Here is a 25,322-nt window from a genome sequence, read left to right on the forward strand (position 1 = left end):
TTTGAGCGAGGGCGTATAGTGGGCATGCGGGAGGCCGGGTGGACGTACCGCCGAATTGCTCAACACGTGGGGCGTGAGGTCTCCACAGTACATCGATGTTGTCCCCAGTGGTCGGCGGAAGGTGCACGTAACCGTCGATCTGGGACCGACCGCAGCGACGCACGGATGCACGCCAAGACCGTAGGATCCTACGCAGTGCCGTAGGGGACCGCACCGCCACTTCCCAGCAAATTAGGGACACTGTTGCTCCTGGGGTATCGGCGAGGACCATTCGCAACCGTCTCCATGAAGCTGGGCTACGGTCCCGCACACCGTTAGGCCGTCTTCCGCTCACGCCCCAACATCGTGCAGCCCGCCTCCAGTGGTGTCGCGACAGGCGTGAATGGAGGGACGAATGGAGACGTGTCGTCTTCAGCGATGAGAGTCGCTTCTGCCTTGGTGCCAATGATGGTCGTATGCGTGTTTGGCGCCGTGCAGGCGAGCGCCACAATCAGGACTGCATACGACCGAGGCACACAGGGCCAACACCCGGCATCATGGTGTGGGGAGCGATCTCCTACACTGGCCGTACACCACTGGTGATCGTCGAGGGGACACTGAATAGTGCACGGTACATCCAAACCGTCATCGAACCCATCGTTCTACCATTCCTAGACCGGCAAGGGAACTTGCTGTTCCAACAGAACAATGCACGTCCGCATGTATCCCGTGCCACCCAACGTGCTCTAGAAGGTGTAAGTCAACTACCCTGGCCAGCAAGATCTCCGGATCTGTCCCCCATTGAGCATGTTTGGGACTGGATGAAGCGTCGTCTCACGCGGTCTGCACGTCCAGCACGAACGCTGGTCCAACTGAGGCGCCAGGTGGAAATGGCATGGCAAGCCGTTCCACAGGACTACACCCAGCATCTCTACGATCGTCTCCATGGGAGAATAGCAGCCTGCATTGCTGCGAAAGGTGGATATACACTGTACTAGTGCCGACATTGTGCATGCTCTGTTGCCTGTGTCTATGTGCCTGTGGTTCTGTCAGTGTGATCATGTGATGCATCTGACCCCAGGAATGTGTCAATAAAGTTTCCCCTTCCTGGGACAATGAATTCACGGTGTTCTTATTTCAATTTCCAGGAGTGTATATATATATATATATATATATATATATATATATATATATATATATATATATATATCCCTGGATATATTTATCTCTGAATTGTAATAACATTACTGTTATGTTTCTGTTTGAACTAATAGCGTGTCTGAGAGACACGTGTATAATTTTGAAATCAGTATTTTACTAAATTCTTGCCAGTTATTGAGAGGCCAGTTGTTATTGTGTGTATAATGGCCTGGAAAGGGTTCTATTGATGGTGGTACTAGAATTACTTCTATGACAGTAGATCGATATTGTATTAATTTCATGTATTATTTTTACTGGTGTGTTGTAATGAGTTAAAAAAAAGTGGCTCTGAGCACTATGGGACTTAACAGCTATGGTCATCAGTCCCCTAGGACTTAGAACTACTTAAACCTAACTAACCTAAGGACAGCACACAACACCCAGCCATCACGAGGCAGAGAAAATCCCTGACCCCGCCGGGAATCGAACCCGGGAACCCGGGTAATGAGTTATTGTGTTTCTAGTTACTTACGGCAGATGTTCAAAAATGGTTCAAATGGCTCTGAGCACTATGGGACTTAACATCTGAGGTCATCAGCCCCCTAGAACATAGAACTACTTAAACCTAACTAACCTAAGGACATCACACACATCCATGCCCGAGGCAGGATTCGAACCTGCGACCGCAGCGGTCGCGCGGTTCCAGATTGAAGCGCCTAGAACCGCTCGCCCACAGCGGCCGGCTAAGGCAGATATCAGTCTGTTGTATATACCCATTAGTTCTGGCACTTTCTCGTGCCCGTTCGTGACCCTTGCTGCTCCCGTCTGGTGGTCTATGCCGAGCCTGTGTTGGAAACAGCTGAATGGGCGGGCGGCTGTTTTCTGAGTGTAGTTGTTGAATCTCACGAGCCTGTTTGCTCACATGAAATTTTATGTTATATGCTAAATTAACGGAATTATTTTGCTGATAACAATCACTATCATAATGAAAGAGTACATTGGCTATAAAATTTAAATCATTTCAGTAAATGTGTAATAGGCCATGAGTGTTTAAAATTGAACCAATTTATTTTCACGTGAATGGTAAATTTTAAAGATTTGTTGTAGTTTTAAACATGTGATGATTTTATTGGTCAAGCTCTCTTGTTTAAAGGTACCAAATAAAATGTTAGGTGCAACTGTCGATGATGATTGCCTGATGTGTTACTTTGGTCCAATCCTACCACACTACAGCCTACTGTGCTGAGTTTGTGTCGTTGCGTAAAAGGTGTAATTACATGTTGTCTCGACACTTCACCTAGCATGTTGTGAAATTTTGCCGTATCCGGAGTTACAAACCTTTTAGACTGGCGAGAGCTGTAATAAGAAATTTATTTTGAGGCAGTCTACACAAGTGAGCGGTTGCAAAGGCAGCCAAGTATCAGTTCTGCTTACCAGTAATTCGAGTCATGGTAAAAATGGTAAAAATATGGAAAAGTTGTTACCCTGCGGCCAATGGCCATGATGCGATGGAGACATTGGTCCCTGCCATATCACCCAAGTTAAGCACTGGATGCAGAGCACCGTGCGTCGTTGACCTGCTGGGGTGCACTCAGCCTCGTGATGGCAGCTGACGAGCTACTTGAGCGTTCAGCAGCGACTCCGGGTCACGAAAACTGACAACGGCCGGGAGAGCGGTGTACTGACTCCACGCATCTCAATATCAGTATCCGACGAGGCCTCTTGGCTGATAGTGACAGGGTGGTCGGTCGGTACCGTTGGACCTTCCGAAGCCAGTTCGGATGGAGGGACTTGTTACCCTACCTGTACAACACACTGACCACTCGGCTAGTTTGTTTATCCAGAGTCTATGTGGGCAATGGTCCAAAAGTTTTATTTCATGCGAAATAACGTTGATTAGCGCCAACAGCCTTGTTGCAGTGGTAACACCGGTTCCCGTCAGATCACCGAAGTTTAGCGCTGTCGGGCTGGGCTAGCACTTTGATGGGTGACCATCCGGTCTGCCGAGCGCCGCCGGCAAGCGGGGTGCACTCAGCCCTTGTGAGGCAAACTGAGGTGATACTTGATTGAGAAGTAGTTGCTCCGGTTTCGTAACCTGACATACGGCCGGGAGAGCGGTGTGCTGACCACATGCCCTTCCATATCCGCGTCCAGTGGCGCATGTGGGCTGAGTATGACAGGGCGGCCGGTCGGTACCGTTGGGCCTTCCAATGTCTGTTCGGACAGAGTTCTTTTTAGTTTTAACGTTGATTACACTAGTCAACAGTCATTTTGCATCTGGGGTGTGGTACATCAACTAGTATGTATTTTGGTGTGTAGAATCCGAATATACGTTTCAGAATGTTCTAGCACATACCATTTTTGAGCTTTTAAAGGTTTTTTATTTTTCGTATTCAGTGTTTCGCTTTTTTCTGGTCTTCTGTTTTGATGTTTAATTGTTTCTGATTTGCAGAGGAGAGCTAGAGAATCTACAAATCGTCACTAAATAGTTGGTGTGATAATCCATTGGTGTGACAGAGATCCTCAGTGAGTGTTTCCTGTGAAAGATAGCGCAGACTTTTTGTGTTTAAAACTTACACTAAGAAAAGTGGCAGCTAGTAAATCTCGTTGCTGTCTAAACCACCCCGAAAACTTCCGTTATGTGTGTGGGAAATTCACTCCAAAAGCCCAAAGAAAACCAATCACTGATTTGGTGAAGAAGGCATGTAAATTGTATTTTGGTTGTCCTGTTGGTGATCAAGATAAGAAATTTTGCACCTCATATTGCCTGCATATCCTGTACTACAGCCTTAAAAAAATGGTTCAAATGGCTCTGAGCACTATGGGACTTAACATCTGTGTTCATAAGTCCCCTAGAACTTAGAACTACTTAAACCTAACTAACCTAAGGACATCACACACATCCATGCCCGAGGCAGGATTCGAACCTGCGACCGTAGCAGTCACGTTGTCCCGGACTGAGCGACTAGAACCGCGAGACCACCGCGGCCGGCCTACAGCCTTAACCGAGTGGTAGAAAGGAAAACGCCGAGCCATACCATTCGCTGTTCCGGTGGTGTGGTGTGAGCCTAATGACCATTATTCAGATTGTTACTTGTGTCTTACAAATATTTCGGGACATTCAAGCAAAACTAGACATAAAATAAAGTATCCAAATGTATCTCCCGTGCTTTCGTCTGTGGCCCATGATGAGAGGTTGCCTGATCCTGTCTGTAACTTGAAAGCCACAGAACCAGACACCGTGTCAAGTGAATCAGAAATTATTGAACACGTAGAAGAGTACTGCCCTAAATATTACGACACTTCGCCTCAGCTCTTTAAACAAAAGGAACTGAACGATTTGGTTCGCGATCTAAAACTTTAGAAACAGCAAGCTGAACTCTTGGGGTCGAGACTGCAACAACGGAACCTTCTAGCTCGAGGGACAAAAATTTCAAGAGGTTCTGCTTTCGCTCAATATTTTGATATGCAGAATTCAGTGCGTGTATGTAGAGATGTCAATGGCCTGATGACGCAGCTAGGTGTACAACATAATCCACATGAGTGGCGACTATTTATTGACTCCAGTAAACCCAGCTTGAAAGCAATACTACTGCATAATGGCAATGCGTTTCTATCGGCACCTTTGGCTTACGCAGTAGACATGAAAGAAACTTATGAAACCATGACTTTGCTGCTGGAGGCAATCAAATATAAGGATCATGAATGGCAGATTTGCTGTGATTTAAAAGTTGTTGCACTCCTTACGGTTTACAGGCTGGATTCACGAAATACTGCTCCTTTTTGTTCCTTTGGGACAGCCGTGACACCAAGAACCACTAACAGTCAATGGATGCCCTATAAGGAAGTCATATATTCCTGGAAACGTAAGTGTGAACAATACCCCATTGGTTGAGCCCGATAAAATCATTTTGCCTCCGCTTCATATCAAGTTGGGCCTTATCAAGAACTTTGTAAAAGCTCTGGATAAAGAAGGTGAGGCCTTCAGTCACCTAAAAGTTTCCCAAATTAAGTTAGGCAAAGCTGAAAGAGGGTATATTTGTTGGACCACAAATAAGAAAACTGCTGAAAGATTCAACCTTTGATACCAAACTCACGGAAATCCAATTAGCTGCTTGGTCTTCTTTTAAAGCAATTGTGAAGGGCTTTTCGGGTAACAGAAAAGACAAAAACTATGTCACCATTGTAAATGATCTGCTGGACAACTATAAGAACATGGGGTGTAGAATGTCGCTTAAAATTCACTTTTTACATTCTCACCTTGATTTCTTCCCGGAAAATTTGGGAGCCGTAAGCGATGAGCATGGTGAACGCTTTCACCGAGACATTGTTACCATGGAACACCGTTACCAAGGCCTTTGGAACCCTTCGATGATGGGTTACTACTGCTGGGGTCTTGTTAGGGAGAGTGATGAAACGGCAAACAAGAGAAGAGCTCCGTCGTCGCATTTTTCAAAAACCAAATACGATTAAAGATGAAACTATCTTCTGAACTAATCCGGACCTTTTGTTGACATCATGCCCAAATGTTGTTGTTGTTGTTGTTGTGGTCTTCAGTCCTGAGACTGGTTTGATGCAGCTGTCCATGCTACTCTATCCTGTGCAAGCTTCTTCATCTCCCAGTACTTACTGCAACCTACATCCTTCTGAATCCGCTTAGTGTATTCATCTCTTGGTCTCCCTCTACGATTTTTACCCTCCACGCTACCCTCCAATGCTAAATTTGTGATTCCTTGATGCCTCAAAACATGTCCTACCAACCGATCCCTTCTTCTAGTCAAGTTGTGCCACAAACTTCTCTTCTCCCCAATCCTATTCAATACCTCCTCATTAGTTACGTGATCTACCCACCTTATCTTCAGCATTCTTCTGTAGCACCACATTTCGAAAGCTTCTATTCTCTTCTTGTCCAAACTAGTTATCGTCCATGTTTCACTTCCATACATGGCTACACTCCATACAAATACTTTCAGAACATGCCCAAATATACATACAAAATAGTATTGATTTCAAACGTTCTGAATGCGTATTTTTGTTTGACTTCATTGTATCGATTTCCGTTGTTACCATTTTTTATTCTGCTGTGTATCTATTAAATGTGACGTCATAGAGAAAGACTGATTTTACCAGTGTATTCAGTGCCTCAAAATTAGGTAAACCCACCAATTTGCAAACCAGATGCAGAAAAAAAGTTTAAATTTCTTAAGTAGTGTTATCTGTCTCACATGCCGGTACAAAAATCATAATCGATCGTACGTGTTAGAAGGCTATGCTCGCCATTGCGACTGTTACGGAAGTGGAGGAAAGGAAAAAGATGTGAGAACTTACAATATTCTGCCAATTTCAACTTTCGTAGCATACACAGGATGTCCCGTGTTCGCCTTTCTTGTCTCTCAGCTTTGCATTATGACATTTTCAAATGCTTGACATAAAACTTACTTTGACGCTAGCACATAGTGCCGGTAACGTAAGTTGTCCACCACAGCGCTACTCATAGGCGGCAAGGCGATGGGGGTTTTTGTTATCAAAGTGCGCGATTCGTATGACATGTAATCATGCATCCTTGTGTGCCTCGCAGCAGTTAATTTCACGATACGGTCAACCACGAATTGGTCCAGCAGTTACTGTTATATAGCCAGTGGATGTTTTTATAAAGCATTTTCGGGATATAGTTTCTTATGTAGCTCACAGATGATTAGGCGAGGCTTCTGGATCAAAGAATTTGAGGCGGCTCAGCGAAATGTGACGATTTCGTGAGTGGCTTTTGAATGACTTGTCTGCGAAGCACACACGCAGTTATGCTGAGTCGGCGAAATACGACATGCTTGAAGATTGCGAAAGTAGTGACTTGCTGACCAAGTGGAAAGTAAGTCAGTGATGCTGCTGCTGCTGCTGCTGCTGCTGCTGCTGCTGATGATGATGATGATGATGCTGTTCTTTTTACGTGTGTCATCGAAGGCTTTCGAAAAACCCAACGGAAGGTTACCAGTACCAGAGAAGGGAGAAAAGAGCCTAATCTTGAACACAAGACGTGTCGACACAAAATCTGGATCACCACTACACGTTTATTTGAACTGTGTGGTATATCTACCAGTAAGCTCCTCAGCTATCAGTGATGAGGAACTTGACACTCTCGATCTTTGCATGATTTACTGCTATAGGGTAAATAACGTGCGCTTCAGTCCGGAACCATGCGGCTGCTACGGTCGCAGGTTCGAATCCTGCCTCGGGCATGGATGCGTGTGATGTTAGGTTTAAATAGTTCTAAGTCTGGGGGACTGACGACCTCAGATGTTAAGTCCCATAGTGCTTAGAGCCTTTAAGAAAACGTGCTGTAAGTTGATTTCGACAGTAGTCACAAGATTTAACATTGTAGACGTACAATTACTGTTTGCACGTATGTCAAGTAACAGCTGTGTACATACAGTAATAGTGCATATTATAAGAGTGTAAAAAATGTTCAAATGTGTGTGAAATCTTATGGGACGTAAGTGCTACCGAGCGAGGTGGCGCAGTGGTTAGACACTGGAGTCGCATTCGGGAGGACGACGGTTCAATCCCGCGTCCGGCCATCCTGATTTAGGTTTTCCGTGATTTCCCTAAATCGCTCCAGGCAAATGCCGGGATGGTTCCTTTGAAAGGGCACGGCCGACTTCCTTCCCCATCCTTCCCTAATCCGATGAGACCGATGACCTCGCTGTCTGGTCTCCTTCCCCAAACAACCCAACCCCCAACAAGTGCTAAGATCATCAGTCCCTAAGCTTACACACTACTTAACCTAAATTATCCTAAGGACAAACACACACACCCATGCCCGAGGGAGGACTCGAACCTCCGCCAGGACCAGCCGCACAGTCCATGACTGCATCGCCCTAGACCGCTCGGCTAATCCCGCGCGGCATAAGAGTGTAAAGTCTCAATTCCTGTCCGTAATGTATCATGTAGTAAAACTATAAGAGAAATTAATGTTCACTACCTGAAGGGAGATTGTTGCGATTCTGTTTTTAATTCACAGGAGAGTTTAGTTTACACATGCAAGGTCACTGACCTAAACGACTTTCGAGAAATAAATGCGAAGCTAATACAGTTGCTCAAGAAAGACTGCTTACAGAATCTGAACACTTGATTGTCTTTGAATTGCGTGATACGTATGAAAGTACGTAGGTTGGAACTTAAATAGTGGCAACGCTGCTGTGGAGACACTATGCAATGGAATCTACTATTGTAGCTGATAGCACACGTTGTTGGCATACCGACCTTCCCTCCGAGTAAATGGACTCGCCCGTCCCACGTCACCGGCCTGCGCACAATCGAGGAAAACAGTCACTTGTGAGCGAGCGGTCTAACGTAACGGTGTACGACTATGATGGTGTTATCCTAACGCATTACGTTCCTCCACGGCAGACCGTCAGTGCACAGTATTACTGTTCGTTTTTGGAGCATCACCGACGACCAGCTTTGCGAAAGAAGCGGCGGCACTTTCTGCGCAACCCACCCATCATTTTGCACTACAATGCGCGGGCGCACACAGCGCAAGCTGTGACTGCTCTGTTCGGTCGATGGGACTCGAAAGTACTGTACCATCCACCATACTCCCCGGACTTAATTTCTTGTGACTCTGATTTGATTCCGAAGATAAAGGAACCATTTCGTGGCATTCGCTTCAGAACTGTTCCAGAGATTCAACGGGCAGTAGACCGCTCCATTCGCACCATCAACAGAACAGGCTCTGCTAACGGTATACTACGCCTTCCACATCGCTGGCAACGGGTTATACACAACGATGGTGACTATTTTGAAGGACAGTAGCAGGTGCAAAGATGTACCTTTTTTGTACCGGTTGTACCGCTACGGTCGCATGTTCGAATCCTGCCTCGGCATGGATGTGTGTGGTGTCCTTAGGTTGGTTAGGTTTAAGTAGTTCTAAGTTCTAGGGGACTGATGACCACAGATGTTAAGTCCCATAGTGCTCAGAGCCATTTGAACCATTTTTTTGTATCGGTTGTGAATAAATAGTTGCCACTATTTAAGTTCCAACTCTCGTATTTATTACGCTGAACTGTTTCTGATTCAGTGCAGTAAACTGTTAGCTAAATGATAACTAAATCTTATTCATGTTGTATACTCTTTGCCTATAAAACGCAGCTCTGTGTCAATTTGATTTTATTAAGGCAGAGTAGGTGCTGAAACTTGGTTAGCTGCTGGAGATATTTCACATATTTACTAAATTTGTAGTAATGTACACTTAGCAATAGATGAAATCGTAAAAAGTGTTGAAGGTGAATAAGAATGTGTACTAAATTCATATATTAAAAACTACTGTTCCATATGTTATTTTATCATATACACTCCTGGAAACTGAAATAAGAACACCGTGAATTCATTGTCCCAGGAAGGGGAAACTTTATTGACACATTCCTGGGGTCAGATACATCACATGATCACACTGACAGAACCACAGGCACATAGACACAGGCAACAGAGCATGCACAATGTCGGCACTAGTACAGTGTATATCCACCTTTCGCAGCAATGCAGGCTGCTATTCTCCCATGGAGACGATCGTAGAGATGCTGGATGTAGTCCTGTGGAACGGCTTGCCATGCCATTTCCACCTGGCGCCTCAGTTGGACCAGCGTTCGTGCTGGACGTGCAGACCGCGTGAGACGACGCTTCATCCAGTCCCAAACATGCTCAATGGGGGACAGATCCGGAGATCTTGCTGGCCAGGGTAGTTGACTTACACCTTCTAGAGCACGTTGGGTGGCACGGCATACATGCGGACGTGCATTGTCCTGTTGGAACAGCAAGTTCCCTTGCCGGTCTAGGAATGGTAGAACGATGGGTTCGATGACGGTTTGGATGTACCGGGCACTATTCAGTGTCCCCTCGACGATCACCAGTGGTGTACGGCCAGTGTAGGAGATCGCTCCCCACACCATGATGCCGGGTGTTGGCCCTGTGTGCCTCGGTCGTATGCAGTCCTGATTGTGGCGCTCACCTGCACGGCGCCAAACACGCATACGACCATCATTGGCACCAAGGCAGAAGCGACTCTCATCGCTGAAGACGACACGTCTCCATTCGTCCCTCCATTCACGCCTGTCGCGACACCACTGGAGGCGGGCTGCACGATGTCGGGGCGTGAGCGGAAGACGGCCTAACGGTGTGCGGGACCGTAGCCCAGCTTCATGGAGACGGTTGCGAATGGTCCTCGCCGATACCCCAGGAGCAACGGTGTCCCTAATTTGCTGGGAAGTGGCGGTGCGGTCCCCTACGGCACTGCGTAGGATCCTACGGTCTTGGCGTGCATCCGTGCGTCGCTGCGGTCCGGTCCCAGGTCGACGGGCACGTGCACCTTCCGCCGACCACTGGCGACAACATCGATGTACTGTGGAGACCTCACGCCCCACGTGTTGAGCAATTCGGCGTTACGTCCACCCGGCCTCCCGCATGCCCACTATACGCCCTCGCTCAAAGTCCGTCAACTGCACATACGGTTCACGTCCACGCTGTCGCGGCATGCTACCAGTGTTAAAGACTGCGATGGAGCTCCGTATGCCACGGCAAACTGGCTGACACTGACGACGGCGGTGCACAAATGCTGCGCAGCTAGCGCCATTCGACGGCCAACACCGCGGTTCCTGGTGTGTCCGCTGTGCCGTGCGTGTGATCATTGCTTGTACAGCCCTCTCGCAGTGTCCGGAGCAAGTATGGTGGGTCTGACACAACGGTGTCAATGTGTTCTTTTTTCCATTTCCAGGAGTGTAGTTTCCACTGCGTGACATGAATTAAACCATGTCATATGGACTGTAGCTGATTTTGCGGCGTAAAAAATTTATTTTATTTGTGTAAATGTATACGCAAAAATCAACAAATTAAATGTAAACGCATTAAAAATGATTTCTAACTTATTTATTTTGTGACATGCTTTTAACTTATTTTTTGTCAGTGTAAAATATGTAATACATTTTATTTACCTCATCTGAAAGTGGCTTCAGTTTAATACGAGGTAAACCATTAATCTGATACATTACAACATACTTAATAATGTTGGAAAGTAGATTTATGTGAGTGCAGGACGCATCCGCGCCATAAATTGTCCGTGACAACCTTGAGATGAAATCATAAAAAAAATTTTCGTATTAACATGTTATTTAATTATCAATCTCTTTATTACAGTGGTTACATAGAGACAATGACTACACAGAGACAAAGGTTAAAGACTAGATAAATCACAAGTTTATCGCATGTAGCGTCGGCTGGCAATACCACGATATTTGGTGGTCGCGGTAGATATACCTATGGCGCTGTCACACTCCCATCTGTCTGTATTATCACTGTATTGTCTTCCAGTGACACCTGAACATGATGCATAGCGCTTAGTCTGTCGCTGGACACATGTCTGATGGGCCAGCTACATAATGGCTTTGCGCAGTTTCTTCATTTCATTTTCGAGCTGCAGTAGACCTTGCATTCGCTCGGCATTGAGGTTTTTAGCCTTTTTGGAGTCTTTCCGTCGCGAGTTTTTCATCTGACTTGTGTTTTCTATAACACCGAGATATTCACGATCGTATGATAGTATATCATTCACTCTTTTGTGATTTTCAAAATAATGCCGACTTTCACGTACACTGCGGGAAATATTTTTTCTATCCCATTAATCAATGTCCTAGCTAAACTTCTTTCCACACAACACCAGTTTATAACTTTACACTAATCCAATGCTGAATAATCACGCATTGCGCACGAATTGGTACGATGACGTCACTGGCAACCCAAATAATGATCTATCCGTTGTACACACAAGCTTTGTTTAAGCATTATTAATCTCGTAGTTATTAGCCATTTCAATCGAACGGTATTCTGCCACGCAAGGAAATTCGAGCGACTGTCACTGTAATAGACGTATGGACGTTTCCACGTTAACAGACATTATTCTGAAGCACTTGAGCTAACCTGTGTAAAATGATACTACATGCACTTAAGTTCTTTTTCTTACGGCTGTGACAGTAACGAAACATTAAATCATAAAAGACAATTAAGCAATTCAAAATTACTGATGAGGCAGTACAATATTTGATAAACAGGGGGAGTCACTAACTGTTGCCACCTAGAATAACTCCGAAAGTATTACAGGAGTTGAAAAGTTTGTGAGACAAATGTTGCTCGCGACAACGGGGGCCATATTGTGACGTTGATTTTTTGTTGCTAGGTGGAATCGCGTCAGAGATATGAAGGGCAACTTTGTTTTTTAAATGGAATGCTGTAATTTGGTACTTATTTTCTGCTATCGAGACGAATCTAGTGATGTGTAACAGTGAGGTCTTTGACGGTCAACGAAGGTCAAAAAGGTGGCATGAACGTCTTTTTACAGAAGCGTTTCGGAGTGATGACCAATGGTATCAATGCAGTGCTGCAATCCTCTTATCATGGATTGAATGGTATTCCTTATCACTTCGGCACTTATCGAAGCACTTCATTTGCGAAGAATCTAACGGTGTTCCGAAAGGATAGGCTAAACACAGTTGGCGGTGGTGTGTTTGTAGCTGTTAGAATTAGTTTATCTTGTCGCGAAACTGAAGTAGATAGTTCCTGTGAGTTAGTATTGGCAGCGGTCATTGTTGGCAACCGGAATAAAATAATAATTGGATCCTTTTACCGACTTCCCAATTCAGATGATACAGTTGCCGAAAGCTTCAAAGAAAATTTGAGTTTGATTTCAAACACGTACGCGGCTCACGATTATAGTTGATGGTGACATTAATTTACCTTCGATATGTTGGCAAAAATACATGTTTAATTCCGGAGGGACACATAAAACATCATCAGAAATGGTGCTAAACGCATTCTCTGAAAATTATTTCGAGCAGTTGGTTCATAAGCCCATGCGAATAGTAAAAGGTTGTGAAAACACACTTGATCTCTTAGCCGTAGCGGTCGCGCGGTTCCAGACTGAAGCGCCAGAGCCGCTCGGCCAAGTGAATTTTTGTCTGCTTTTTTGAATAGGTATATTTTTCGTTTATTTTTGGAGGATTTGGGGGTTACAACATTCAGTCTCGCTACGACAACCCTGTGTTCACTAATCCCTGTATCCGTTTTGATGGGACTTAACATCTAAGGTCATCAGTCCCCTAGAACTTAAAACTACGTAAACCTAAGTAATCTAAGGACATCACACACATCCATGCCCGAGGCAGGATTCGGACCTGCGACCGTAAAGGTCGCGCGGTTCCAGATTGAAGGGCCTAGAACCGCTCGGCCACACCGGCCGGCCGACTGCAAAACGTCTGTGTGAGGTTTTAATTAGCCTGTTCTTGTCTTTGGGATTCCTATGGGTGCGATAGGCGTGGAGTGCTAGTATTTTCTCAGATTCCTCACTTAATACTTCTTTCGTTGGGTTTTGCACGTCTATCTTCACTAGTCTATCGGTTCAGGTATTTCTGTATTTTGGTGACGCTCTCCCGTGGTGCGGCGCAGTAACATGGCAGTTTGGAGTCTCTGCAGATGCTCTGAGGAGAAGACCCAGGTGGCTGTTTCTCGCGCAATGCAATGCGCATTTGGCAGGCTGCAGTGTGCTAGCATGCAGCGAGAAGCTAAAACGTGCACCAGACTGCGATTCAACTTTTATCCGTTTCCATGAACCTATGCTAATGGCGCTTTATGTTATTCAGCTATAAAAAGTATGCATTTTTCATTTGAATTTCAAATCAGTATCTTTCACAGTTTCCTAGATACAGAAATTTCTTTACCCTGCCCTTTACTCACATGATGTCATGTCCTACAAAACATTGCTAGATTTCGGAGAAGTGTCTGACACGGTGCCCCACGGTAGACTCTTAACGGAGGTACGAGCATACCTTTATTGTCCATTACCAAAGCTGTCATTGGTTCAGAAAGGTGTTCAATATGTGCAGCTACAAAAATCTTCAAACATTTACCTAATTACATAAAACGCCTCACAGGTAGCAAAGCAAGTTTTAAAATCATTTCTCCTAGACAATTTCTAGTGCATTCACAAGTTTTTACAAAAAAAACGTGTAGTTGTATGAGTAGGACTAAAATAATATGTTCATTAATGTTAACAATTCGGGTCTGGTGGTCTGGCGATAAAGTGCTTTAATGGAAACCGAGCGGTAGAGGAATCAAATTCCGGTCGGGCCTTGGGTTTTTCGGTCTGCGTTTTAACCTTTTTTTCTTTTTTTTATTGGTCTTCAGGAGGCGCCCATACAGCCGTCTCAAGAGTGCAATCTCATTTAGGACTGCATGAACGTGAGGACAACACAACACGATGTCCCAGAGCGGAGAAAATCTCCGATGCGGCCAGGGCGGTTTAATCTAGCCTTCACCTCTCAGCGAAGTGAGGAACCTCCAGAAGAGACACGTGTTTCGGATTCCAGGTTAATCTCTAAGTCCCCCTTTTCGGATTGGATAATTAGGGTAGCTTAGGGACACGCAAGTCGCCGGAGTGGCGTCCAGTAGAAATATTTGTACCAATCAATGAGCCACGCGAAATTATTATTATACAGGGTGATTCAAAAAGAATACCACTACTTTAGGAATTTAAAACTCTGCAACGACAAAAGGCAGAGCTAAGCACTATCTGTCGGCGAATTAAGGGAGCTATAAAGTTTCATTTAGTTGTACATTTGTTCGCTTGAGGCGCTGTTGACTAGGCGTCAGCGTCAGTTGATGCTAAGATGGCGACCGCTCAACAGAAAGCTTTTTGTGTTATTGAGTACGGCAGAAGTGAATCGACGACAGTTGTTCAGCGTGCATTTCGAACGAAGTATGGTGTTAAACCTCCTGATAGGTGGTGTATTAAACGTTGGTATAAACAGTTTACAGAGAATGGGTGTTTGTGCAAAGGGAAAAGTTCTGGACGGCCGAGAACGAGTGATGAAAATGTAGCACGCATCCAGCAAGCATTTGTTCGCAGCCCAGGAAAATCGACTCGCAGAGCTAGCAGAGAGCAGCAGATTCCACAATCAACTGTATGGAGAGTCCTACGAAAAAGGTTAGTTATGAAACCTTATCGTCTACCTGAACGTCAACTACCCGAGGCGATGGATCGGCCGCCAGGCAGCCCGTGACAGAGCACTTCATCACTGGCCTCCAAGAAGCCCTGATCTTACCCGCTGCGATTTTTTCTTATGGGGGTATGTGAAGGATATGGTGTTTCGGCCACCTCTCCCAGCCACCATTGATGATTTGAAACGAGAAATAACAGCAGCTATCCAAACTGTTACGCCTGATATGCTACAGAGAGTGTGGAACGAGTTGGAGTATCGGGTTGATATTGCTCGAGTGTCTGGAGGGGGCCATATTGAACATCTCTGAACTTGTTTTTGAGTGAAAAAAAAAACTTTTTAAATACCCTTTGTAATGATGTATAACAGGTTATATTATGTTTCTTTCATTAAATACACATTTTTAAAGTTGTGGTATTCTTTTTGAATCAACCTGTATAATGTTAACGATAATAATGCATATATTTCCTGTAAATTGACTCGTTCCACATCATTTTGATAAAACAATCGTTCAAATGATCCATGGAACATGTAACTAACTCACTAAATAACTACTGAATAGGTTCCCAGTATGTAAGGGGCTCGAAGACTTCTTAAGTAACAGAACCCAGTACGTTGTCATCGACGGCGAGTGTTCATCACAGACAAGGGTGTCGTCATGACTGCCCCAGGGAAGTGTGATAGCACCACTGTTATTCTCTACACGCAGGAATCATCTGACTGACAGGGTGAGCAGCAATCTGTGGCTGTGACGCAGTGATGTAGGGGGAGGTATCGTCATTGAGTGACTGTAAGAGGATACAAGAGGACGTACACAAATTTCTAGTTCGTGTGATAAATGGAAGAAATGCGGAAAAATGTAAGTTAATGAAGATTAGTAGGAAGAACAATCCCATAATATTCTAATAAATAAAACACCGTGCGAACAGGCATTAAAGGCCCAACGGTACCGACCGGCCGCCGTGTCGTACTCAAACTTTAGGCGTCACCGGATGCGGATACGGAGACGCACGTGGCCAGCACACCGCTCTCCCGGGCGTTGTCAGTTTTCGTGACCGGTGCCACTACTTCTCAATTAAGTAGCTCCTCAATTGGCCTCATAAGGGCTGAGTGCACCACGCTTGCCAACAGCGCTCGGCAGGCGCTGATGGTGACCCATCCAAGAGCAAGCCCGACAGCCCTTATATTCGTTCATCTGACGGGAAACGGAAATTCCTCTGCGCAGGGCTATTGGCCTTGGCGTGCAGTACTATTAATGTGCTGCTTGACACAGTCATTCGACTAAATATCCAGAGGTAACGTTCCAAAGCGACATCAAATGGAACAAACATATAAGGACTATGGTGAGGAAGACGACTGGTCGACTTCGGTTTATTGGAAGAACACTAGTAAGACCCATTCTTGAGTACTGCTCGAGTGTTTGAGATACCGTGCTCTTATCGAACAGGATAACAAAGTGGTTAGCACACTGCACTCGCATTCGGGAGGAAGACGGTCAAACCCGCGTCCGACCACCCTGATTTAGGTTTTTAATGATTTCCCTAAATCGCTTAACGCAAATGCCGGGATGGTTCATTCGAAAGCGCACGGCCGCTTTCCTTCTCCATCCTTCCCTAGTCAGGGCTTTGTCTCTTATGACCCCGTTGTCGACGGGGCGTTAAACGCTAATCTCTTCTTCCTCCTCCTGCACTTATTTTCACAATGAGCTCTAGGAAACTGGTTGAGACAGAACTTACATCGGCTGAAACCAGCAGCATTTTCTATCGAGTTTGAGACAAGTTGACATTGACAAGGCGTGACACTTAAATATGCGGCCCTTGTCGGTTAGGATCTTTTTTTTACAACCATTGTTCTTACGCCATGTTACATGGTAGCAAGTGGTATGCCATTCCTTGCTGAAACGATGAACAGTGCACGTCGATACAACAACAAAACATGTAACTTGATTCACAGTATTGTCATGGGCACATCCATATACGGTATCTCATTTCAGGGCATTCTGTCACGTCCCCACGTCGGCCCATTTTACTTCAAAAATGGTTCCAATGGCTCTGAGCACTATGAGACTTATCTCAGGTCATCAGTCCCCTAGAAAATGGTTAAAATGGCTCTGAGCACTATGGGGCGTAACATCTGAGGTCATCAGTCCACTAGAACTTAGAACTACTTAAACCGAACCAACCTTTGGACATTACACACATCCATGCCCGAGGCAGGATTCGAAGCTGCGACCGTAGCAGCAGCACGGTTCCGGACTGAAGCGCCTAGAACCGGTCGGCCACATGGCCGGCTCATTTTACTTCGCTGACAGTACCATTAAAAGCATAGATAACTGCCTACCATATAGTGGAGATGTTGAGTCGCAGACAGGCACAACATAAAGACTGATAAACAAGTAAGCTTTCGGCCAAAAGGACTTGCTCCGAAGAAGACAGCGAACACAAGCAGACACGACTCTCACACGGATGGCCACCGTCTCTGGCTACTCAGTCTGACCTCAGCTGCCACAGACGTGGCCGTGCGTGTGTGAGCTGTTTGCGTGAATGTTGGTGCGTGTGTTGTCTCATTCTGAAGAAGGCTGAAAGCTTACTCTTTTAGCAGTTTCTGTTGTGCCTGTCTGCGACTCGACATCTCCACTGCATGGTGAGTAGCAATCTATCCTTTTCATAATACTGTCATTATTCCATCCTGGACTTCCTGTTGTTTCATTTTAATTCGCTGTTACTTACTTAAGGGGCTCCGGAAAGGCTCAAAATCATGAAAAGTTCAATTTTTACTTTTTTGCGTTTTCTGAATCTGCAATTATCTTTTAATAGATATATAATTTATTCAATTCCGAAGACTACAACTATTTTTAAATTTTTTTTGAAATGTGTTCTACATGGGTGTGACCCACTGTGGCGCTGTTAAACTGCTGTCAAATGGTGTTATTATTAACGTCCGTGTTCATCAGGTACATTTTAGTGATGTGAGATAAAGTATGTGTTGTGGCTAACCTGTGATGGTTCAATATATATCGCTGGTGTGATTGTCGATTGTTTCATGTTTATTTACTCTGTCGTTATCTCGAAAATATTCGTAATTAATTCTGTTTCTTGAGTCTCTGTTTTGTTGAAGTATAATAATGAGTAAAAGTAAAGTTATTAGAAATCCTCTGAAAGCTTTTAAGAAAAGGAGAAATGTTGGAAAGCCAAAGGTATGTGTTATTACTGTAAACAACAAATACGATGAAAATCCCCAACATAGCTTGTGTCCCAAAGAAGAAGACAGTTGGTGTAAATATAACAAAGGATTGCTAACTGGTGAAGTGTACACTCATAAGCATAGTCTGCCTCATGCAATAATGGAGGTGATAAAACCTATTTTCAGAGACTTAGCAGCACCTGAACTGTTGAAAAAGTGTATTCACGGAAAAACTCAAAACCCCAATGAAAGTGTAAATAGTGTTATATGGTCGAGAATCCCCAAGAGTGTATTTGTTGGAATAGAAACACTTCACTTTGGTGTGTATGATCCTGTTGCGACTTTCAATGATGGCAACATTGTAAGGTGCAAGGTATTTAGAAATATGGGAATGAAGATAGGTTCTAACATGGTACGAGCGATGCTTGCTTTAGACAAGGAACGCCTTCGGGCTGCAGACAGGGCTGTAAAGAGTCTAGAAATACAAGCAAGAGTAAACAGGAGGAGGAACAAGAGGAAGCTGGAGGAGGAGTTTGCAGAGGATGAAGATAATCCATCCTATGGACCTGGAATGCACTAAAAAGTTAATCCAATCTTTGTCGCTCGATTCCCAAAACTTTTATTTTCTCATACTAATTACATGTTTTCTAAGGATCTTCCAAACATATTTGTTTCAAACTTTCAGTAAATGTTACACAGTACCTTCTGCATAATTTAACACAGCCTTTTTCCAAAAAACTGTATATTTTTGAATATATAAACAAAAAATTGCAAAAAAATGTTGTGAATTTTCATTACAATTGAAAAAAAAATCATCTTTAATAACTGAACTAAAATTTTGTAAAATCCCTGTGTTAAGTTGTAGCCCATATTCCAATAAGTAATCTGTAAAAAGTTCAACTTCCTACCTCAAATACTTTGTGAGGAAAGATGTAATTTATAAGCGTTATTTTAACATTGCAAGTATAGGGCGTTCCGGAGCCCCTTAAGTCAGTGGTGAAGTGTCAGATGACGGCCTGGTACCAGTTCAACGTCATCTAAAACCTTCGAAAGCGAAGACCGTTTTTGAGAGGGAGTTTGTCCGGCGAGCCCCTGGAAACGACCGCTGCTGCATATTAGAGATGGGTCGTTCGCGGACTAACTGTCATCAAGATGAACGGAACGAGCGAGGAACGAATTCTAAGGAACGGTCTTTCATCATTTCGGTCGCGGCTTTCTACTTATAGTTCCCGGGAACGGAAAACGGTCGGTCTGGTTCCCGCAACGGCACGCCGGCCGGTCTCGTTCCAGCCTCGGTCCCGTTCCCGTCTGTCTCGGTCTCGCTCGGCCGGACTCTTCCTTCTTCGCGTGGCCAATCGTCGCAGTTCCACTGCTGACTGCTCATAGATGTTCAGTATCGAGTCGTTATTCGTTTCGTTCACTGCGCACGCCCATTCTAGGTCTGTTTCAAACCTTTTTTGAACTCTGAACTTCTGGTTCTTTTCGTATTCTATTCAGCGTCCATAACCGGTAATTAAAATGTATTTTATAATTACCTAAATTACATAAAAATTACGTGGTATGTAATACATATATTCAGGTAACAAAACGACATATCAACTTACTTCACTATTTCGATAAACAGCAGAAGAAATACTTGAAAGATTTTTTTTTTATTACACATGCAAAGATAGTCCCCACGGCACACACAAGTGGCCATTTGCCGTCTTTTTTTGATCCAAGGTAAAAGAGTATGTTCATTGTTATGGAAGACAGACCGACTTACAATCGAATGAAGCCCGCGCTCCATAATAGAGTGTCTGGTGTCACATGTTGTAAAGAGAATATGATAACTTCTACAATATTATTTCAGTGGTACAGGGGGGCGCAAGAAAAATCGGCCCCGAGTGCTAGACTGCTCATTGTCGCCCACCAATCGTCATCTATTGTTTCGAAGTTGTTGTTTGCATTAGCTTATTTATTATTTCTTCACTGCCTAATTATTACATGTTTATCTATTCTGCTCGTAGCGGTCAACAAATCGTGCGTAATTGGCGAGCAGTCTGTACTTGGGGCCGGTATTTCGTGCGCCACCTTACATTATTTCACTGCGATCAGCCACATAACGCTACAGTGGAATCGCGCGCGGCCGGCCGGTGTGGCCGAGCGGTTCTAGGCGCTTCAATCTGGAACCGCGCGACCGCTACGGTCGCAGTCTCGAATCCTGTCTCGGGCATGGATGTGTGTGATGCCCTTAGGTTAGTTAGCTTTAAGTAGTTCTATGTTCTAGGGGACTGATGACCTCAGCAGTTAAGTCCCATAGTGTTCAGAGCCATTTGAACCATTTCATTTTGGAGGCAAGTGCTCCCTCTTGGCGCCTTCCATCTTCAGTCACTTATGCTACTAATTTTCAATTTTTCATAAGAACCATACACCAAGCACAAATGAACGGTGAACGAGTAAAAATGAACGGTTCCCAACAAAGAGCGATCACTAGTGAACTACTTCCCAAAGATGAACGAGTTTGCCCATCTCTACTGCATATAGTAGGTACACTCGTACAGAAGCTAGTTTGCACTCATGGACAAGCCGTTTAGCTGCGAGCACAGCGGCGCTGGCATCGTTGGGACGCGGAGCTGTTGCGTCATCGCCGAAAGGGGCCGTCGACTTCCGCAACCTGTTGCTGGGCAGCAACACATGGAAATGCCTCAAATGTTCCTAGCGAGCGGCTGCGGAAGCAATTCAGGCCATGAATGACGCACTGGTTTCCGACTGTGTGATCTGTCGCAGTCGGTGACAAGGGAGCGAGGTACGGTTGTAGCCTACTATAATGTTGTTCAGTCTGTATACTGAGCAAGTAGTACAGGAAACCAAAGATACGTTTCCAGAGGTAGTCAGAGTTCATGTGCCAAGGATTTCGTAATTCTGTCATAGATGTCAAGGCATTTGGAAGAGCAGTTGATTAGAGTGGACAATGTCTTCAAAGAGGCTTACAATATAAGCGTAGTGTAGTCCAATTAAATCAAACTATGCTTGGAGAATTGCGTTAGGAAACGAGATACTAAAAGTCCCGTGAAACTGGGAAACTTTGTGACAACAGTGCACTCCAGCTTTTTTTTATTTTTAGATATTGAAACTGGCGTCAACATTCAACGTACCTGTATAGCTATGTTACAGTGAATTCTTCCACGTGCTGCTATTAGTGGTGGAAGCTGGAAGTACGTATATTACACTTGATCTACACACGAATTCAGTTTGCTTGCAGGTGGAAAAATATATGCGCAGATTTCTAGAAAATTTCTTCTAGTGGCGATAATTTTGAAGAGATAAATGTAGGTAGACTGATTATATATATATGGTGTTACAAAAAGGTACGGCCAAACTTTCAGGAAACATTCCTCACACACAAATAAAGAAAAGATGTTATGTGGACATGTGTCCGGAAACGCTTAATTTCCATGTTAGAGCTCATCTTAGTTTCGTCAGTATGTACTGTACTTCCTTGATTCACCGCCATGATTTCATACGGGATACACTACCTGTGCTGCTAGAACATGTGCCTTTACAAGTACGACACAACATGTGGTTCATGCACGATGGAGCTCCTGCACATTTCAGTCGAAGTGTTCGTACGCTTCTCAACAACAGATTCGGTGACCGATGGATTGGTAGAGGCGGACCAATTCCATGGCCTCCACGCTCTCCTGACCTCAACCCTCTTGACTTTAATTTAGTGGGGCATTTGAAAGCTCTTGTCTGCGCAACCCCGGTACCAAATGTAGAGATTCTTCGTGCTCGTATTGTGGACGGCTGTGATACAATACGCCATTCTCCAGGGCTGCATCAGCGCATCAGGGATTCCATGCGACGGAGGGTGGATGCATGTATCCTCGCTAACGGAGGACATTTTGAACATTTCGTGTAACAAAGTGTTTGAAGTAACGCTGGTACGTTCTGTTGCTGTGTGTTTCCATTCCATGATTAATGTGATTTGAAGAGAAGTAACAAAATGAGCTGTAACATGGAAAGTAAGCGTTTCTAGAAACATGTCCACATAACATATTTTCTTTCTTTGTGTGTGAGGAATGTTTCCTGAACGATTGGCCGTACCTTTTTGTAACACCCTGTATATGCAGACCATTACGTATGAAAGTTAAATTTTATAAAACATTTCTTCCCACGCATTATAGGAGTAACTTTGTGACAGCACGTACAGCTTCAAAAGCAAATGTAACAATTAAAATTGTAGAAAACCGTTACCAGCCTCATTAATGAAATTAGGGATATCTGTAAATGTAAAAAAGATAGTACATGTAACATACAGTTATTCACAACAATGTATTAAAAATGTCATAGTACATGTAACATACAGTTATTCACAACAATGTATTAAAAATGTCATGTCTGTGTTTTTTCTCTTACTAGTCAACCTGTAATAGGTGTCAGACAGTTTGAACTTATTACCTACCTTAGAGGATATTGTGTTAAATGTGCGTTGACCTCCTTATTTCCTAACACAGTTTCGCTGAATAGATGCGTAAATAAGCGTGTAAAAGTTTTGTTTAATTACCTTTTTTAACGTAGCTTACTTTCTTTCCGTTCCTATTTTGTGACAATTAGGATAGACCTAAAATGTTTTTGATTTTAAGATTAGAAAATTAAAGTTCAGCAAACTGGAAAACTCAGTGATAAATGTTTCCCTGTCCATGGACAAAATAAAACCCATAAAATTCCTCAAATTTGTAACAACGTTGTAGCTGTGTGATAAACAGACACTAGGTCATCTTTCTGACACATGAATTTGTCTCTGTTTTCCTGTCCTAGACTTCATGTTAGCCGACCGGAGTGGCCGAGCGGTTCTAGGCGCTACAGTCTGGAACCGCGCGACCGCTACGGTCGCAGGTTCGAATCCTGCCTCGGGTATGAATGTTTGTGATGTCCTTAGGTTAGTTAGGTTTAAGTAGTTCTAAGTTCTAGGGGACTGATGACCTCAGATGTTAAGTCCCATAGTGCTCAGAGCCATTTGAACCATTTGAACTTCATGTTACAATGTTGCTCCGAGATGGGAGGTAATTTTGTGACTTAATATTTCATATTCCGAATATCTCAAAGCACGTAAAAACTTCACTGATACCAAACTAAAGGATAAGAGTTGGAACTTAAATGTCGCAGTATATATTTGTATGGGGTTGTTTTACAAAAAGAGGTAAAAGTGTCACAAAGCAGCCCAGTTTAACGGTAGTACACAAGTTATTGCTATTTGGGCAACAAATTAACTGACGAAGGGGAAAGTAGAGAGGATATAATTCAAATGGCTCTAAGCACTGTGGGACTTAACATCTGTGGTCATCAGTCCCCTAGAACTTAGAACTACTTAAACCTAACTAACCTAAGGACATCACACACATCCATTCCCGAGGCAGGATTCGAACCTGCGACTGTAGCAGCAGCGCGGTTCCGAACTGAAGAGCCTAGAACCGCTCGGTCACAGCGGCCGCCTAGAGAGGATATACTCGTAAAAAGTAGTCTGACAATAACAAGAAGATCGTTTGTGAAAAAGAGATATTTTAACATTTAAGACATATTTAAGTGTTCGGAAGCTTTTTTCGAAAGCGAAACATGGACGACGAGCAGTAGTGGAAGATAAAGAATAGCAGATTTTGAAACAGAATAATATTGACCATTAGGTGAATAGATCGAATAGGTAATGAACAGGAAATGCATCGAACTGAGGAAAAAACAGTGAGTAAAACAAGGGACAAGTTGTTAGTAGAGAGCCTGAGACATTAAGGACTGTGTGTGTGTGTGTGTGTGTGTGTGTGTGTGTGTGTGTGTGTGTGTGTGTGTGTGTGTGTGCGCGCGCGCGCGTTTGTGTTTGTTTTTAAACGTAACTAACCTAAGGACATCACACACATCCATGCCCGAGGTAGGATTCGAACCTGCGACCGTAGCGGTCGCGCGGTTGCAGACTGAAGCGCCTCGAACCGCACGGCCACTGCGGCCGGCGTGTTGGGGGGGGGGGGATTGCAGAGTGATACCAAGGCTTGAGTAAAGCAACCAGTGTCCTCAGGTGGACCTAGACGGCAGTAGATATGAAGTGATGACCGGCCTTCACAGGATTGGCTAGCTTGAAGAGCGGTACTAAGTCAGTGTTCGCGCTGACGACTGCAAAGCAAATGGAAAAACATGAATGCATTATAACTATTGACACTTGGATCGTCATTTGTTGCTTTCGGGAGGTGGGCCAAAAAAAGACTGTAAATGTTACGAACAAGATGAAGCTGCATGTGGTTGGAATACGTCAAGCAAATAATTGAGGACGTAGGTTACAAGTGCTACTCTGAGATGAAGAGGTTAGCACAGGAAAGTAATTCATGGCGGGCCGCATCAAACCAGTCAGTAGACTGATGACAAAAAAAAAAAAATGATTAGAAAGTTTACCTCTGATGCTGAGTGCTCAGCGTGTGTGACTGCAATACGGAAGACCCGGCTTCAACTCCCAGTACTGGCATTTAGCCTCGTGATATCAATTCTGCTTGAGTGATAAGTAGCGGCTCCAAGGATTGAAAAGCCGATAACGGCCGTGAGGAGGACTTGCTGACTCCCACGCTCCTCCATACTGCATAGGAATGACATCTTACTGCAGAAGATGACACGGTGGCCGGTCGACATAGCGCTGTCGTCTTGGCCTGATCGCGGAGTTAACAATTTTTATGGAATTTGTAAATAGAGCACATAGTCACAAATTGAATTATACTGTCACACAGAAGTTTAATTTATGGAAAAATTCAAACGTGAACCTACAAGTTACTAACTATAACGATAAATAAATAAGGGTAAAACAACCTGATCTAAATTTGAACAAAGCAATAAGTAACGTAAGAGATGGATCCAGCCAATCAGTTACGTATGTGCCCAGCCCAGGAAAGGTTGCTCCTTTCCCGAAGGGGACTCACTCTATGCTTACTGACTGTTCTACAGCTACTGTTAATAAGCACGAGCTACTACCAC

The 25,322-nt window shown here is 44.2% G+C and overlaps 1 protein-coding gene across 1 annotated transcript in view; it reads right to left on the minus strand.

The window, feature by feature from the left end:
* The window catches only part of LOC126252188 (uncharacterized), a 1,014,765-nt gene that overhangs the window by 259,768 nt on the left and 729,675 nt on the right, over positions 1 to 25,322 (minus strand). The gene's annotated exons all lie outside the window — the stretch shown is intronic.

Source organism: Schistocerca nitens, chromosome 4 (genome assembly GCF_023898315.1).
Source record: "Schistocerca nitens isolate TAMUIC-IGC-003100 chromosome 4, iqSchNite1.1, whole genome shotgun sequence".
Lineage (NCBI taxonomy): Eukaryota > Metazoa > Arthropoda > Insecta > Orthoptera > Acrididae > Schistocerca > Schistocerca nitens.